General features: G+C 47.7%; 2 protein-coding genes across 3 annotated transcripts in view; one reads left to right on the plus strand and one right to left on the minus strand.

The window, feature by feature from the left end:
- trim25 (tripartite motif containing 25) overlaps nt 1-19,530 on the minus strand; it is a 64,715-nt gene that overhangs the window by 11,203 nt on the left and 33,982 nt on the right. The window lies entirely within an intron of this gene.
- LOC144021158 (uncharacterized) overlaps nt 1-19,530 on the plus strand; it is a 33,183-nt gene that overhangs the window by 9,640 nt on the left and 4,013 nt on the right. The window lies entirely within an intron of this gene.

The raw sequence follows: 19,530 nt of genomic DNA on the forward strand, positions 1-19,530 counted from the left end.
TATACGGAGCCCCTAAGGTGACATGGTAGAAAAAAAACCCAAAAAACTTTGCGTTCCCTCGCAAAAAACTTTGCGTTCTCTCGCAAAGATTGCGAGGGAATGCAAAGATTGCGTTCCCTCGCAAAGATTGCGTTCACTCGCAAAACAACTTTGCGTTTTCTCGCAGATTGCCCTCGCAATCTTTGCGAGAGAACGCAAAGTTGTTTTGCGAGGGAACGCAAAGTTGTTTTTTTCGCCCACCATGTCGCCGCTGTAAACACTTCCGGGTCATCTTCCATGTGAACAAAAGCGACGTGTAAACAAAGCAGTGAAAACATACATGATCCATCTTAGTCGCTTTGGGAAAGCTTTCCCACTGTTTTGTTACACGTTTACAAACGTTCCATCCTCGTCACTTTTGTTCACATGGAAGATGACCCGGAAGTCTTTACGGCGCAGGTAAGGTGCCATGGTAAGCAAAAAAACAACTTTGCGTTCTCTCGCAAAGATTGCGTTTGCAAAATGTTTTGCGAGAGAACGCAAAGTTTTTTGCGAGGGCACGCAAAGTTTTTTGCGAGGGCACGCAATCTTTGCGTTCCCTCGCAATCTTTCCGAGGGAACGCAAAGATGTTTGCGAGGGAACGCAAAGTTGTTGTTTTTTTCTAGCATGTCACCTTAGGGGCTCCGTCGTTTTATAAATGAGGTCCCAGGAGATGTACTAGACAGCATTAGTAGAAACCCGTTTATACCGTTAATAAAAAAGTTGATTTGTGATTGAGTACCCCTTTAAAAATATGAATTTGTGAGCGCAATATGGAATTTTATGGTATTTATGGATATCAGACCTGCAATTGGCTGGCAACCAGTTCAGGGTGTACCCCCGCCTACTGCCCAAAGGCGGCTGGATAGGCTCCAGCACCCCCCATGACCCATGTGAGGAGTAAGCGGTTGAGAAAATGGATGGATATCAGACATCAGTCATTTGTTCGCATGTGCATGTATCTGCGCAAGTGCGCATGTTCGCAAGTCAGATGTTGGTAACTCGAGGACAACCTGTACTGCTGCAAATGCAAAGAGTAATTTGATGTTCAATTATATAATGTGGCTGATGTAATTTCAACTTTCAAAACAACTTGTAACAGTTAGAAAAGCCATGTATTTTTTTAATAGTCGAAGTCTGATAGGATAATTGTTGAATAAAGATGAATGAACTAACTTGTGATTTGTAGAGCTTGAAGGGTTGATTTAACTAACATTGTTTTATCATACATTTGCTAAGTTTCATAATCATAGCTATCAAGATTATATTTGCTGTGTTGCAATAAAAAGATCATATCAACTGTTTGCTGTGAGAAAGGGGAAGTGTTTGCAGCTGGGGAAAAGGGTTTTGCCAGGCTGGCAGAACTGCTTTCGAAGACCTTTCGCCTGGGAGACCGAAATAACATACCGCCCGGAATCGAGAGTGGCCTTGCATGAAGCGTGATGTTTATTGAGTTTCTGCAAGGTGTAGCGATAATTGGGTCGTCTTTTGGACGAATTAATAATCTGGACGTTACAGAGGTAAATGGTATTTACCTCGATAACCTCTGGGGCACCACGTTGAATTTGCTTGGGTTAACAGGAGCAAACAACGACCAAAATCCTTCTTTCATCAGTCATTGATAATCTAAAGTCGCCACACTCGATATTCAGTGGTTCGTTGTACTAACAAAAGAATAATAATCCACTCGGAAACACAGATGACTTAGGCGGAATAAAGTTTATAAAACATGCATTTATTCACGATTGCTACACTACAGAATCAAAATACTGCCTATCTAACTATTCTACCGTCAGAAGAAAAGAAATAAAATAAAGCGAATGAAAATAAGGAAGGAATGCGAATGAATAAAGAAACAGGGAAAAGAGAAAATTTGACCTGCCAGATTGGTGATGTTTCAAACGTAAGTGGCACACAGTGGATACGCCGAGGTAGAAATCAAGCGCACTTACGAGACCTGGAGTTGCGTAGCAACGAACAGAAGTGGCGGCCTTTTTGACAAGGGGGAAAAATAGTCAATGTTCGTTGAAAAATGCAAGAAAAAAAAAGGTTTATTCCACAGGTTAGCAAGGGGGCCACGCCAGGGGCCTGACGTAGTTGCGCGGCTCGTCCCTTGATTGGTTGGTCGACTTGGCGAGGTTGGTTCTGCCGGACGGCTGCCCGGCTCCAGTGTTGCAGCTCGGTCAGTACGCGCCTGCGTACGGGGACAGGCCAGCCGTTGGAGGTGCGTTGGCACTGCGGCGGAGCGCCACCGAGTAGCAGGTGCGGTGCGCGGCTTAGGTGCACAACCTTGAGTCCGGCGGTGCGTTGCAAGTGTACCCGGGACCGAGAAGGTCGGGCGGGTGAGCACCGATAGTGGAACAAAAAAACAAAAAAAACGAAAGAGTCTTTAGTCAGCGTTGCAGTTGACTTGCTTTGGCGTGGCGTGGAGCGAGGATCCGATTTCGTTAACGGATCCTGCTAGGGAAGAAAAAGGCCACGTGGTTTGCAAGTCTCTTAGAACAAAGAGTTCGAGCAGCCTGGCTGGGCCACTGGCAAGTCGGGCCAGAGTTTTTGGAAGAGCTTGTGAGAGCAGGAAGAGGGCAAGAGAGCGGGCAGTGGTCTGCTCATCCTTTTTATAGTCTCTGGGTGGGGCGAGCAGGTGAAGGCACACCCTTCTGTTCGCTCGCGCAGACTCTCAGAGGAAAATTATTAAAAAGGTTAATAATTTGGCATTAAATTTGGTCAGTCTGGCAAATCAGTTTTCCCACACAACCCGTTTAACACACATTGTAATTAATGCATCATAAACTAACTTGTGAGGTAACTTCTACTTGTCTAATCTGACTGAACTGAGAGATATTGGTTATCTTTCATTCTTTATGGAGTACACATGAAATAGGATGTTCATACACACAAGATATTACATGAATCATTCGTAGTTCAGTTGTCTGTCAAGAATTACCATGATATAAATGTGTAAAATGCGATTACTTATGTGAATTGTCACTAAGGATAGTTCCAAGTTTCGCCACTTGGAGGTGTTGTTGCTCCATCTAGACGTTCCAGGAAGGGCGAGGCGCCAGAGTATCCTTTTGTGATTGATAAGAAGTCATGAGCATTCCTTTGATCGGTCATTTGTGTATTCCAAACCATTGGAGCCATTTGTTCGGGCTCCGAGCAGACTGCTTGAAATACACTCCTTCGGCAGACGCATAAATTCCTTTGTCACCTGGTCTGGCTTCAAAAGAGTTTTGTTGGTGGCTGGGTAGCCACCTGTAGGGTTGACCAGACTGGATCCTGTCTGGGCATTGGCATATTCATACACTGCAGAGAATTTGCTTTAAGAGAAGCAAACTAAAAAAAAATTAGAGGGTGGAATGGACCTAGGCAATAGTTGTTACAGACCCCCCTTCGTCAAGCGGGATGAATCTTCAGGATGTCCAGGTTGGCGGGTCCAGATGATGCGTGGCCAGGGTCCAGGCCACGGTCAGACGGCCGAAGTCCCACTCACGCTCTGCTGCAACACTCAAGACATACCACTGGTGCCACTTTTCCCTAAGCTCTGCCTGGTTATGTGTATGCAGGGTATGTCTGTGTGTTTTCAATGTGTCTCTATGTGTATTCAGTTAACAGCGTGTCTAACTTGGTACTGTGTCAGCTAACTGAGGGACTCGGGTCCCAAAACAGGCGCGGGCCTGGGAAAGACGCAAGACGCGAAATTCCAGACAAAAGAAAAGGAAGAAAACTTTTCCTAAGGCTATAAGGCTAGTATCATATAATGAGTAACTAGGGGAAAACGAACAGCAAATTAAAGAAAAGAGAGAGAGGACGAGAACGAGGCTTTCGCCTTCTAAAACTCAAAAACCCGGGGCTATATCACGGGCCCTAACTCTCTTTTGAAGAGGGGGGTGCTGTTTCAGGCACCTGGAGGTCGAGGAGAATCTCCACCCCTGGGGGTGTTCGTCACAAAAAAAAAGTCTTAGGTCGGTTAGCGCGACACTATCGTTGCTAGGTACTTAGCTATCGCGTCTTCCTATAGCGTAATTAAACACCCAAAAAGTCGTGCATTATCCAAGAATAACTGAAGGGAAAAGGGGAAAAAAGGAGGAGGGGAGAAAAAGAAGCAAAAGGGAGAGAAAAAAAAAATCAGAGTATCCTCGGCAGTCGCGCTAGACTAAGGGAAGGAAGGCAAAGGGGCTTAGTTAGATTAGCTAGACTCACTAACGCTTTAAAAAGCGTACTCTGACCTGCTTTTGAAGGCCTTAAGTACGGGGGAGCTTTTCATGGCTAGCAAAAAACTGATTTCACGCAGCATACCATTCATAAGTATAAAAACACCTTGGGTGTACATAATCTTTTGAATTTGAGTTGCAAATCGTTTTATAGTTGTCTAGTCTAGTTCTGCATAATGCTATCGGTGTTACAGCTAGGACCGTATCCTTAAGTATTGCACCAAGCGTCTGCAAATAAAGTAGAAAAACACAGTATGCTACTTCTCGCAATCATTCGTAAGCAATCCTGGTTATTCGATCAAGGCACTTTCCGCTGCAAGTCCGGGTTCAACTGTTTCTGGCCAACTCACCACAGCGGTCAAGCACAATATCAGGGTCATCATCATATCACACAATCCTCTAGCAACCAACAAAGACAAGCGAATTAGCGTCGCTCGGTATGGTATCACTGAGGGGTTCGGTAGGTGCAGCGGGGTGTTGACCCCCCTTTTGCACGTCTGATACTCAGCTAGGTCGGTCGACGGAGTTTGGCGCGTCTGTCGAGGGTGTCGGTGGGGTCGCTGACTCGGAGTCAGCTGGTGACCCCCCTTTGTCAGTTTCGCGCGTATGCTGGTCCTGAGATTCGCTCGATCGCGTTCCCAGACGTTCAAAACCGCAGTGACTTTTGATCTGGTTTCGGTGGACCCACCTCAGCTGGTCCCCCTGACGTCCTTTATTCATTCTAATTTGATAGGCGACGGGTGACAGTTTGTCGACGATTTCGTATGGTCCTGACCACCGGGGAAGAAATTTCCGGGCGATGCCCCTCTGGGCACGCGGAGTATTAGCATTTGGTTGTGCGAACAAGTAGTACCATACTCGATCACCTATTTCGAACTCGGTTCGTGAGGCTTTCCTATCGTAGTAGGTTTTCTGACCTTCTGCACTTTGCTTAAGCCGTTGTTGAGCGAATGCAAACGTGGCCCGGAGGTGGGCTTGCAAGTCCTCCACGTACTGGGAGGCCGTGTATGCCGTGGCTAGGTTTGTTTCTCCTGGCTGATACATCAGGTGCAGGGGGAGCGTCATTCGCCGTCCGGTCATCATTTCAAAGGGGGCCACCCCTGTGGATTCGTGAGGGGTGGCTCGAATTGCCATGAGGATCAGTGGGAGTCGGGTGTCCCAGTCCCGATGGTTGGAAACAACAAACTTTTTCAGCAAATTTACCACGGTGCGATTAGTCCGCTCCACCTGTCCTGATGACTGCGGGTGATGGCTAATGTGCAACTGGGCCTTGATTCCGAGCATTTGCCAAAGTTGTTGCATCACCTCGGCTGTGAAGTGGGTTCCCCTGTCTGAGTTAACCCGTGAGGGCAACCCAAAACGGGAGAACACGTGGTTCATCAGCAGGCATGCAGTGGTGTGTGCGGTGTCGTTTGGAGCGGGCAGGCATTCTACCCACTTGGTGAACGCGCAAACTACTGTAAGAAAGTATTTGTTCCCTCTCAGAGATCTGACCAGTGGTCCCACCCAATCAATTTGGAGATCAGACCATGGGAAGTTGACTCCTTTCTGTTGGAGTGGTGCTCGGTGACTCGGGTTTGCTGGCTGAAACTGGCAGCAAACCAGGCATCCTTTGATGTAGGTTGCTACATCATTATGCATGCGCGGCCAGTATGCCACCTGTTGTAGTGCGGTGACAGTGGCCTTGAATCCGCGGTGGCCTGCATAAGGCGCGTCGTGGGCGTATGTTAGCAAGACCCCCCTTTGGCTCCGTGGAACCACCAACCGCAGGGCAGGCGGAGACGCGGAGTCATAAACCAGAAGGCCTTTGACGAGACGCAGCCTTTGCAGCACGGAGAGCAAGTCTTTGAGGTCGCTGTCGTTGCTCAACGCGTCAGGCGACACGGGGTTGGCGACAGGATCAGAAAGGTGCTGAATTATTTTGAAAAGCGCGGGGTCGCCGGCCTGTTGGGCGACCAAGTCGGAGGTTCGGACGGGCGGTACGCACGCCACGGGCCCCGTAGGGGTCTGTGTGGGGGCGTCGCGAGACTCAGCGGCGGCCGCAGCGCGGCGGCGCGTGAGAACGTGGACCTCCAGGGTGGGCTGGGTGGGCAGCCAAGCTGTATCAAATGTCCAAGGAGTCCCGTTGAGGGCCCCTTGTTTGGCTAACGTGTCCGTTAGGTCGTTAAAATGTTTGTCAGGTCCTGGGACTTTTGAGTGTCCCCGGACCTTTTTCCAATAGACATGCATATCATTGGAGGAAACCAAATGGTCGCATGTCAAAATGAGGTCGCGGTGTTTAACGGGTTTCTTTGCTGACGTAAGGAAACCATTTCGACGCCACACCGGTAGATGACAGGTGAAGGCGAGGCGGGCATAGTTTGAGTCAGTGCAGATAACCAGCACCGTGACACCGTGTTCAACTGCTAATTTGAGTGTAATCAGGATGCCAGCGATTTCCGCATATTGAGAAGAGTGGGGGCCCAATTGGAATTGCAGTGGTTTGCACGGTGTGTCGTCGACCCAAGCGATGCCCACCCCAGCCTGCAGCTGGGTTTGGTGGTGGTAAGAGCAGCCATCCACGTAAGCTGTAGGCATGTCTTTGCAGACATGTTCCTCAAAATAGCGGTGACACGTGAATTCCGGCATCGGTGCCACGGCGACGTCTGTCGGCGGGGTCGGGGAAGTTGACACACAGTTCTGGCAAATCGCTAGATCGGTACCCAGCGGTAACTTTGCGTTTTTCGCGTACCGGACTCGAACATCGTAACTTTGTAACGCCATAAGCCAGCCGGCAATGCGCGCGTTCGTTACGACACCGTCTCGAATGCGTTGGTTGTTAAGAAAAGTAACCGGATGATGGTTAGTATCAATCGTTACTTTTTGGCATCCAATATAGTTTGAGAAATGTTTGATTGCCCATACTGTGGAAAGCAGGGCTTTTTCGCAGTCGGAGTATTTCCACTCGGGGCCGTTCAACGTTTTACTGGCGTACGCCACGACGCGTTTATCCTGGTCGTACATTTGGTATAGACCCGCACTCAAACAATGGTCGGAGAATCCTGCTTCCAAGAAAAATTCCTTGTTGCTATCGGGGTACGCGAGACAGGGGGCGGAGCCCAGCTTTTGTTTTAGCATATTCATCGCGTTGCTTTGTTCGTCACCCCAATCGAAGGGGGTGTCTTTCTTCAGCAGGTTAGTAAGAGGGCGTGCTATGTCAGCAAAGTGTTCAATGAACTGGCGCGAATAGTTGCACACGCCAAGGAAGCTGCGCAATTTTGACACATTGGTGGGGGTTTTGATGTCAAGAAGGCCTTGAATACGGCTGGATTGTGGTTCAATCCCGTTCGGCCCAACCAAGATCCCCACGTAGTTGACCTTCGTGCGACACCACTGACCTTTCAGGAGGGACAGTTTGGCCCCTGCAGAAGACAGCTGTCCAAGAACGTGGTCGATTTCCATCAAATGGTCATCCAAAGAGGAGCTCCTCATCATAATGTCATCGACATAAATGAGGTTGCCCCTGGCGGCGGCGTCAGGGCACGCCTTGTTGAGGAAGATGTTAAATTCGGCTGGCGAGTTGGCGTAGCCGAATGGACACCGGTTGAAAGTGTACTGTTTGTTGCCAAAGGTGAATGCCAACTTGTATTGATCCCTGGGATCTACTGGGATCGTCCAGAACCCCGAAGCCACATCGATGGTGGTGAAGAATTTGGCATCTCGAACCTTGGGAAGTTCCTGTTCAAGTTGTGTCATGGGCCATCGCGAAAGAGGAACCTGTTGGTTCAGTTTGCGATAGTCAATAGTTGGTCTCCATGTGCCGTTTGGCTTCAAGACTGGCCACAATGGAGCCGAATAGGTGCTGTTACAGGGGCGAATGATGCCCTTTTCCAGCATGGCGTCGATAGTCTTCTGTACTGGTTCGTAAGAAGCTATCGGAATCTTGTACTGGCGCACGAAAGTTGGAGGAGCGCCGGGCTGAGTCGGGATGCGGACTACATGTAGTGCCGTCAACCCGCAATCCAAGGAGTCCTTGGCAAAAGACGGTGTGTATTTCATTAACACGGTGCGCAACCGTTCGCGGTCCTGTTCGGACCGGAGCGCGTCGGCGCGGTGCAGAACTTCTTGGAGGTGCTCCTCGAACTCTGGGTACGGTTGAAGGTCCCCATTTGGAGTCGTGGTTGGTTGAGGTTTCTCTGGGTTTCCAGAGGGAATGCTAGAAGGCGTTGGAGGCAACGCGCTCAAGGCATAAACCACCAGTTGTTGGTCTGTCCCCAGGTCCACTCGGACGATGTCTTCATCGTTGGTGGGACCGGCAGGGTTGACCGTAACAAGCTGAGATGGCCTGGTGAGTCTTCGGCCACCGGTGTCTTCAGTCAAGAACAAGTCAGATGGGATGTGTCCAACCACAGGCACCGTTAGAGTGAAGTCGTGGAAGTCGGAACGGATGAGCAGGCCCAAACGGGTCGCTTTTGGTATGCGAACGTCGTACGAAAGGGGGTTGTGAACCAAGATCAGAGTGGTGAGGGAGGCGTCCACGATGGGCGTGGCCTCCAAGAGTAACGACAGGTTCATGAATTCCGATGAAGGTTGAAAGAAAGCGGAGTTAGCATTCAAGACCTGGTTAACTCGCGCCACCAAGCGAACCGGAATGTTGATCGTGGTCGCCGGAGCGATCACTTCATCCTCGTTTAAGACTTCGCAAGCATCTGGGATGGTCTGTCCGGACTTCATGTTTGGAAGACTGGGAACACAAGCTAGAGGCTCCGAGTTGGTGAGGGACCAAAGCACGTTGTTGATGGTGTCCACATGGACGGCAAGACGAACAAGCAAATCTGCACCCACAAAAAGGGTGTGAGGCGCGTCCGGGACAACCAAGAAGTAGTGGGTCAGTGAGTGCTGCTTCCACTGAAGGTTTAAGGCGCACACGCCCACTGCAGTTATTGTGAGAGGGGGTTCCGTGTTCAACGGAAACCGGCAAGACTTGGAGACGAAAAGCATGTTCGGGTCGAGATCTCGCAAGTTGTCAGCGAATGCTGCAGAAATGGCTGATTTGTCAGCCCACAAGGCGAGGACAGCGTCAAGAACAGGGGCACCTTGCACGTGGACACCTCCGATGATGCGCGGGGCGTACCCTGCATCAGGTGGTGGTGGGTCAAGGTCACAAAGGAAGGTTCTCATGGCTTCTCAGCCGGTCCTTTGTCGGGGACGCGAGGGGTCCTGCCTTGGACTGTGTCGTGTCCCAGCTCCCTGTGGGGGCGTCTGCTTCCCCGTGGGGTGGCTGCGCCCGAGTCACAGTGCAGAGCTGAGCCTGGTCAGGGCCCGAAGGAAATGTCGGCAGGGCCTGCCGCACCTGGGCCCAAATCTGGAGTCTCTGGTAGTCTATGATGGGTTGGAAGCGGAACAACAGGTCTTGACCAATAAGAAGGGGGACTGACTCAATGGGTCCCACATAGACTGGGTGGATGAATTCCATGGGGCCAATGGACCAGTGTACCATCGCGACAGATTCCAGCTTTGTGTTAGTAGGTGAGAAAGCGCTAACGGTGAGTGGGCACCGCCGTAGGCGGAGCGGTCGACTGTTAGCTTGTGACGCGGCGCGGAGTCGTTCGAACACCGTGTTGGACATCACCGTGATGTCTGCGGCGGGATCTACAAGGGCTTCGTAGGTTAGAGCTCGCTCCAGGGTGATGCTCAGATAGAATTTACGAGCTATCCCCCTGGTGGTGAGATCACCTAAAAGCTGTTGGAACGGTCTCACGTCATCGGTTGATCGCGATACATGCGGGTCTGCTGTATTTGGATCAGCCTGCAGTACCAATATTGTTGAGTCAGAAGGCAGTTTAGTAGGTGTCTGAGTGTCGGCTACTGGAGGCCCCTCTGGTGACCTCTGCTGGTGGGTCACTTCAGTGGGCATCCGGCCGTCGGTTAGTCATAAAGGCGGGTCTTTTGACGAGTCTTTTGACAATTTCAGGAGTGCCTTCAATATGCCGTTGGCAACTGCGTTGTGGTCAGTCTCGGAGTCGGCTTGGCGGTTCCGGGACTCGCGGCAGGAATCGGTTGCTGGCGCGCGTTCGACTTTATCACGTTTTGGATGATAGCGCGAATCGGGCTTACCTTTAGCAACTTTGGAGCGCCGGCGGTCGTCAGCTTGCTTTTCTCCGTCCGCTTTCTCGTCACGCGAGTAGTCGGTTTTGGAGCGCGGTTTCCGGTTTCGCGGGGCGCGGGACTGTTTTGACTTTTTGGATTTAGTCTGGTCTTCCCTCGGAGCAAAGGAGCAAGCTCCCTCCAGCTCTGAAGGAGGACCCACGTCCACTTTATAAATTCCTGCGTCGCCTGCCTTGGGGGCGGATAATTTTAGCTTTGCATAGCCCCTAGCTGCTAAGTCACGTAGCTGCGAGCTATTCAGTGTCTCAGGACACAAAGCCAGTCCCAAGTAGTGGTTAAGGTTTTGTTGGAGGTTTCGGACAAACAACGTTTTAAAACCAGGATCTTCCTCCATGTTGGGCTCGTTACGAGTCCCAAAATAGGCATCGCGAAGACGACTATAGAAGGCCTGAGGGGCCTCCTGCTTTCCCTGTTTGACGAACATGGCGACTTCCATGCCCGACAACCCAGGAGAACCGTCAAACTCGCGTGAGATGGCTTGGTGCAGTGCCAAGGGGTCAGACAACACATCAGCGGGCTGCCGTTCCAGCAGTCTGTTGACTGCTCGGCTGGACGTCATTTTGATCAAGTACAACTTATCTTCCACGGTTGCCATTGGGAACCGCTGGAGATGATAGTTGATGTCTTTCAAGTACTCTGTTGTGTTGTGGGACCCCCCTGGTTTCGGTTCGAATTTGGTTATATTTCGAGCCAGCTTGTCCAAATCTTTCCAGGCCACGCCCATTTGTCCCTCCAACGGGGGAGTCGACATGGGTCCACGTTGGAAACTGTCATCACCTGATGGCCCGAAAGCGTGTGGGGAGGCGGCCATTGGAGGTGCCAGGCCTAAAGCGGCGGTGGTCACTGGCGGCGTCCTCCAAGCGGTTCCGGACTCAGGTGGCAGTTTGAGCTGTGGTGCTGTGGCTCTGGGATCAGGAGGTCTGTGTGGGGGTGGATCTCCCGGCCGGGAGGCTCCTCGGGAGACCTCATGCAACTGCTGCGCGCGTTGTAACTCATGTTTAATATGAGCTAACTCTGTCTCATATTCCTGCTGGCATTGTCGGAGGCGGGTAACCTCGGCTTCAGTCAATGCTAATTTGGTTCGCAGGTCATATGAGCGGTCCACTTCGGCATTACGTTCCTCCCTAAAGGTCTGTACCTGAACTTGGAGGCGCTTCACTTCATCGGTTGACTGAGCTAGCGACGAACTCACCCGAAAGTAATTAGCTTCTGCTAGCCGAAGTTGGTCTTTTGACGGTCGTTCAGTCAAGTGAGTCACCTCTGCTTTTAGTTTGTGAATTTCATTTGCCGCGGATCTCAGCAGTTGTTCTTGCTCTCGATTCGTCTCTTCGGCGGACGCGAGAGCTTGGGTTAACTCACCAATCTTTTGATGGGAGTCGTCAGTGGAAGCAGACTCATCTGCATCACTGCCCAGATTTTCGGCTAGCACCGCATCTGCGCGGGCTTCTGCCTCATCCAGCTGCGCTTTAACGTCGTCCAGCTGGGTCTCCATGACCTTCACTCGGTCATGGGCGGCTTCAAGCTGTGCCGTGGCGTCACGGCTCTGCTGTCGTGCCATGTCAAGTTGGTGTTTCACTTGACAATCCTCGGCATCGCTGAGCTTCAACTGAGCGGCAAGGTTCAAAGTCAGACATCCGAGCATTCGAATGAGTGATTTGTCTTTTAGGGCTTTTGTCTCAGCGTCGCTCATGAGTTGCGCGAGGTTATCATTTAGCGTATTGACATCCGCATGCCGAATAGACTCAGCGTATCCAGGTAAGAAGTCCTTGGTCAGCTTCTGCACCAGTTGAGCTAAGGTCTCTAAGCTCTCACAGGGGCTGGGAGTCTCTCGGGGTGCTGCCATGTTGTCAATAGCTTTTAGACGATCAACTTATACTAGCGTTTAATAGTTAGTTAATTAGCGTACGCAGTTAGCTAACTACCGCTATCAAGTATGTATCGTCAACAATACACACTGGGTTCAAATTATCAAAAGGGAAATTGCCACAAAAGCAAAAGATTTGTAGTGGGCTATGCACCCCACAGCTTACACTATAGTTGTGAAAAATCAATTCCAGTTATCAAAACAAACAAAAACAAACAGCAACAAAAATAAAATAATAAATAAAGAAAAATAAAAAAAATAAAAAAATTAATAATACTAACTTCAACTTGATTCACTCAGCAAAGAATAGCTTGAATGAGGGACAGAGTAACTCTGAAATGTTACAGCGGTCAATCCCAAAAGCTAAATCAAAAAAAAAATTCAAAATTTTTTTTTTTTTTTTTTTTTTTTTTGAAGTCGAGTTAAAAGTTGAAATTAAAATTAAATTAAATAAACAACAAAGCAAAAAGGGGAAAATAAACTTAAAAGGGGTTAATAGTCTTAGTCAAATGACTGATTACAGTGTCAGTACAGTTTTATGCAAATGTCTTGTGGACGGGGTTTTGGGACACAAAAACTGCAAAACTGTACAGAAATATTAGAGCTGCCTCTCTAATAATAGCTCATTCGAACTCACACCTTCTTATTAACTAAGACACAACCGAAAAACAAAAACAAAAGAACAAACAAAACAAAAAAAAATTAAAAATAATGGATAAAAATGAGAAGAAAAACAAATAAAAGGGAAGAAAGTAATAATAATAATACTAGGTCTACCAAACCAACTAAACAAACACAAAACCCTAAATTAAGTAGAATGTTAAGTCGAGCATACAGCTAGTTAGCCTAGTATGAAACTGGATAAGAGGGAATATGGAAAAAAAAGGAAAAAAGAGAAAAACACAACAGTGTAAATAGTTCCTTTATATTAATTTGACCCAGCAGTATGTTTTGTTGATGCAACCGTAATTGCTCTCACGCTAGGCAGCGTAAAAGACTAGAATGCGGTGGCTATTACTATAATCGTTAAACGCAAGCAGTCAATTAAGCCTACAACTGCGTTTAATCGGACGTGGATAATTTTTTTATTATCCTTGCGTACTAACAGTGACGACCATCACTAAGTACAACGCTCGACACGGAAAACAATTCAAAAAGCAATGTGAAGTGACATTGAATCAGAATTGTCGCGGAGCAAGGACCACCGGCGTGAAAGCAGCAGTGGGGGGGTCAGTTGTCTATTGACAGTGGAGCAAGCTCGAGTGATCTGTGTCACTCCAAACACTGAATGACAGCTGACAGCTGGCAGAATTCACTCCCTTTCGGGGCGTCTGCAGGCGTGGCTCAAACTCGCCAACGAGAAGGGAGGGGGAGGTACTCAACCACGCCTCCACGAGCCACACAGCTCTTCACAAGGACTATGGCGCCACCTTGTGGAAATGCGTACACGGTACAGGTAAGCAGCTAACGTCTTAGCGCTCTGTTAATCCGCTCGCCACGAGCTGCAACTTTGAGTCGGCGGCTACAAAAGCTCAGTCACGACTCAAACTTCTCCCACAAGCTAGGTGTAGGAGGAACACGGGGAAAGTGACTCGGACGTCGTTTACGTTGCTCGCGGTTAGCTACTCCGAAGCACGTAACTCGAGTCGGATCAACGCGACGCACGTAGGCTGTCACGTGACTTCCCACAATTTCCGGAAACACAACAACACAAAGACAAGCAACTTCAAATTCAGCCAGCTGAAATCTAAAAGTTGCACAACTCGAGCTCTATCACGTACGTTTTCAAATACAAGCCACCATTTCCTCAAACGGTGACCGGCTCTTACCTAACTTCCAACAATCAATCCCGTTACTCTTGTTTACTTATCGCCAACCACTGCGGTGGTGACACACGCAATATGGCGGCTTAACAGACGCTTGATTCATAGCTGAAGGGAAAAGTCAGTGCAGTTCTATGTAAGAAGAAATGTTTACCTTCTTACACAGAGACAAATGATTAGGTACCCTACGTGAAATGTGTTTTACTTTTCACGTCCAAAGTCTTGTATTTTCGAGTGGATCTTCTTATGTTTTGTAGCCTCACACGGCCGGCACCATTATGTAGCGATAATTGGGTCGTCTTTTGGACGAATTAATAATCTGGACGTTACAGAGGTAAATGGTATTTACCTCGATAACCTCTGGGGCACCACGTTGAATTTGCTTGGGTTAACAGGAGCAAACAACGACCAAAATCCTTCTTTCATCAGTCATTGATAATCTAAAGTCGCCACACTCGATATTCAGTGGTTCGTTGTACTAACAAAAGAATAATAATCCACTCGGAAACACAGATGACTTAGGCGGAATAAAGTTTATAAAACATGCATTTATTCACGATTGCTACACTACAGAATCAAAATACTGCCTATCTAACTATTCTACCGTCAGAAGAAAAGAAATAAAATAAAGCGAATGAAAATAAGGAAGGAATGCGAATGAATAAAGAAACAGGGAAAAGAGAAAATTTGACCTGCCAGATTGGTGATGTTTCAAACGTAAGTGGCACACAGTGGATACGCCGAGGTAGAAATCAAGCGCACTTACGAGACCTGGAGTTGCGTAGCAACGAACAGAAGTGGCGGCCTTTTTGACAAGGGGGAAAAATAGTCAATGTTCGTTGAAAAATGCAAGAAAAAAAAAGGTTTATTCCACAGGTTAGCAAGGGGGCCACGCCAGGGGCCTGACGTAGTTGCGCGGCTCGTCCCTTGATTGGTTGGTCGACTTGGCGAGGTTGGTTCTGCCGGACGGCTGCCCGGCTCCAGTGTTGCAGCTCGGTCAGTACGCGCCTGCGTACGGGGACAGGCCAGCCGTTGGAGGTGCGTTGGCACTGCGGCGGAGCGCCACCGAGTAGCAGGTGCGGTGCGCGGCTTAGGTGCACAACCTTGAGTCCGGCGGTGCGTTGCAAGTGTACCCGGGACCGAGAAGGTCGGGCGGGTGAGCACCGATAGTGGAACAAAAAAAACAAAAAAAACGAAAGAGTCTTTAGTCAGCGTTGCAGTTGACTTGCTTTGGCGTGGCGTGGAGCGAGGATCCGATTTCGTTAACGGATCCTGCTAGGGAAGAAAAAGGCCACGTGGTTTGCAAGTCTCTTAGAACAAAGAGTTCGAGCAGCCTGGCTGGGCCACTGGCAAGTCGGGCCAGAGTTTTTGGAAGAGCTTGTGAGAGCAGGAAGAGGGCAAGAGAGCGGGCAGTGGTCTGCTCATCCTTTTTATAGTCTCTGGGTGGGGCGAGCAGGTGAAGGCACACCCTTCTGTTCGCTCGCGCAGACTCTCAGAGGAAAATTATTAAAAAGGTTAATAATTTGGCATTAAATTTGGTCAGTCTGGCAAATCAGTTTTCCCACACAACCCGTTTAACACACATTGTAATTAATGCATCATAAACTAACTTGTGAGGTAACTTCTACTTGTCTAATCTGACTGAACTGAGAGATATTGGTTATCTTTCATTCTTTATGGAGTACACATGAAATAGGATGTTCATACACACAAGATATTACATGAATCATTCGTAGTTCAGTTGTCTGTCAAGAATTACCATGATATAAATGTGTAAAATGCGATTACTTATGTGAATTGTCACTAAGGATAGTTCCAAGTTTCGCCACTTGGAGGTGTTGTTGCTCCATCTAGACGTTCCAGGAAGGGCGAGGCGCCAGAGTATCCTTTTGTGATTGATAAGAAGTCATGAGCATTCCTTTGATCGGTCATTTGTGTATTCCAAACCATTGGAGCCATTTGTTCGGGCTCCGAGCAGACTGCTTGAAATACACTCCTTCGGCAGACGCATAAATTCCTTTGTCACCTGGTCTGGCTTCAAAAGAGTTTTGTTGGTGGCTGGGTAGCCACCTGTAGGGCTGACCAGACTGGATCCTGTCTGGGCATTGGCATATTCATACACTGCAGAGAATTTGCTTTAAGAGAAGCAAACTAAAAAAAAATTAGAGGGTGGAATGGACCTAGGCAATAGTTGTTACAAAGGTCATGATCGAACGTCAAAGAAGAACCTGGATGGAGAAGATAATCAGTATCTCTTTCGCTTCCCCTCCCTATTTTCATTTTGTGTGCCAGATGATTCAAATAAAAAGAGAGGGGGCAGAGGGACTGTTTTAGAAGCATAGGTTTGAACTGTATGGCACAGTTCTCCTCTGCTCTCCTCGCTAGCGTGTTGAAAGGTATTACGGTGTCTTTCTCTCCTTCTTTGTGTCGGTGTAAAATTATTATATAAGTGTCAGTATTGATGAACCTGACATTTCTTTGGTGCCGAAACCCGGGACCCAATATGCCTGACGTTTCCGGGAGCTGAGTCGACGTCCAGGTAAAGACCTCGGCCGTGGCATTATATCCCTCATTTTGGGAACCCTGGGCTTCGTCTCTGCGCCTGGGAGCCAAGGGTTGACGGGTAACCCAGGGAGAGAAGACATCTTTGGTGAGTACTTCACCTGCTTTAAAACTGAGAGTCAGAATAGACTTTAAAACTGATAGTCAGAATAGACTTTAAAACTGAAAGTCAGAATAGACTTTAAAACTGATGGTCAGAGAAGACCCTAAAACCCATAAAAAGAGCAGACTCTAAAACCAATAGTCAGAATAGACTTTAAAACTGAAGGGCGGCGGTGTCCTGTTTGCGCAATTAAAGTTTCCGCAGTGTGAAAACTGATAGTCAGAGTAGACTTTAAAACTGGGAAGGGCGGCGGTGTCCTGTTTGCGCAATTAAAGTTTCCGCAGTGTGAATGTGTATGGTAGGGCTGGGCAATATATCGAAGGGATAGCGGTATCGCGATGTTGGGCCATGCAGTATGCATATCGCAAAGACATGCAATAATTTTCATATGGAATTTTTGGCTTTTGCCTGAAATTGACCAATCAGACACAAACTTAAATGTGCATCACCATCTAATAGTTTGGGGTAATTACAGGGTTATTACAGGGTAATAATAGTGTAATTACAATTAATTAACTAGGAACACATTGAGCTTGTTTTTTACCACATGAACAAAATGTTATTCTTTCATTTGACAATGAAAATGTTATTTCTTTAGGTACATGTTGAATGTCGCAATAATATCGATGTTGCGATATTCAACAACTATATCGCATGTCGCATGTTTTTCCAATATCGTGCAGCCCTAGTGTATGGTGTGATTGGAGGTTCGCTACCTCATGTGAACAGGAAATTGAGTGACAAGCTGTCTGAGGAAGCAAAGGCAAGAATTCTCCGCCACTTGTGGTAGAAGCTTGAGAATTACCTCAGACGGGAAGTAATTGTCGCCCTGTTCAAGGTTGAAAAAGTCAACATAGTCACCCTAGGTGAACCGTTGACTCCAAAATGGGGAAATCAAACAGTAAGCAGGCGAAGATAAAGGATCCGAAACAAAAATTAGCATGCAAGGATTGGAAATTCGTGGAAAATCAATGCCCTGATAAAATAAAATACCTTAATAAATGGATAAACAAGTATAATTTCGCTGGCCAGCTCAACACAGTAAAAATACTCGAGTTACAAGATAAAATCAAAACCACGCGAAAATGCAATAAAAAGAAAATGCGAAATGATGGGTATGACGATACCGAATTTTGGATGTTTATGATAGAAAAGCGAAGTGGCAATAAAGCTAGACAAGTGGAGTTGAAGGGAAAGTGGGAGGGCGGAAAGGAAGAGGCAGTTATGTAACTCCTCGTCATCTCCAGAAATTTCTCGCGACCAACATCCTCCCCTTCCTCTGTCTCCTTTTACTGCATCACCCTCCTCATCGGCTGGCGATGGGGAGGAAGGGCCTTCGAGTGCCACCGGGGCAAGAGGTCCATTACCATTTTAATTCTCCAAAACAATGGGAAAAGTTGCAATTATGCAAGGAATCAGTGAGATATCTAGGGCACAATTTGAGCAAAAGGGGATGAACAATTTTCGAAGACAGAAAAGCTGCTGTCCTGCAAGCTCCAAAGCCACTGACAAAAAAAAGATGATGTCATTTTTGGGACTTACAAATTACTGTAGGTCGTGAATTCCAAATTATGCCAAAATTATCGCTCCACTCTCAAAATTGTTTTTTTTTAACAAAATCTGAAAATGTCTTTTACATTACAGTGGACACCTGAAGCAGAGAAGGCATTCTGTGACATAAAACAGGCCTTGGTGTTAGTGCTGTTTTAGCACTGCCCGATTATTCAAAATTATTTGTTCAAATGGTAGATTGTAAGAGGTATTATGTGACCTCTGTATTGGCACAAAAAATATGGAGATAAATTAAGGCCAATAGCCTATTTCTCCTCTAAAATGGACAATGTGGCTTGAGCACTTCCTCATTGCGTCAGAGCAGTTGTGGCTGCATCTATCCCAGTAGAAACTAGTTCCGCAATTGTGCTGTTTCACCCACTGACATTGAGGGTGCCGCATGCGGTGGCATCCTTGTTGTTGCAATCTAATATGACTTTCTTATTACCCGCAAACACTTATCTTGTATGGCCATCCTGCTTTCGCAACCGCATCTGACGTTGGAAAGATGCACTGTTTTGAATCCAGCCACATTGATGCCACTCCCTTGTGATGGGGGGCTGCATGATTGTCAGGAGCTTGCGGAACAAACTACTAAATGTCGACCGGATTTAAAGGATCAGCCTTTAGAAGGTGGAGTAATTACGTGGACGGCTCGTCGAAGAAAAATGATTTGGGGAAAACACAAACAGGATACGCTGTGGTAACCCAGAACACCGTGTTAAAAGCAGAGCCTCTGCCCTCGTATTATTCAGCTGCCAAAAAGGGTGGCAATATGTAAGTGTGCGGCACACACCACTGGCACAGATAGTGTCACCCTGGGGAATGCATTTGCTGATAAGACGGCCAAGCAAGCTGCATTGAGGCCATTTTTAGGGGTCGCACACAACACAGTACAAGACGATATTCTGCAAAACAGCGTCCTACTCGAAATCCAACAGCAAAGTCTGGCGCAAGAACAAAAAATGTGGGAAAATAAAGGGGCAACACTGACAAATGGGATTTATATCAGTAATGAAAATAAACCAGTTCTTCACGGGAAAAAATCTTTTTAGATGGGCTGCCACCTTAACGCATGGTAAAGTCCATCTGTCCACAGTAGGGATGACAAAAATGATTGAGAGACATTATACGGCATAAGGGTTTAATTTGTATTCAAGATATTTTTGAAGAGCTCATCTGACTTGTTCAAAACATAATCCATAAGGGAATTCTAGGCCTAAGAGTGGCCAGTTTCCCCAGGCTGC

Source organism: Festucalex cinctus, chromosome 6 (assembly GCF_051991245.1).
Source record: "Festucalex cinctus isolate MCC-2025b chromosome 6, RoL_Fcin_1.0, whole genome shotgun sequence".
Classification (NCBI taxonomy): Eukaryota; Metazoa; Chordata; class Actinopteri; order Syngnathiformes; family Syngnathidae; genus Festucalex; species Festucalex cinctus.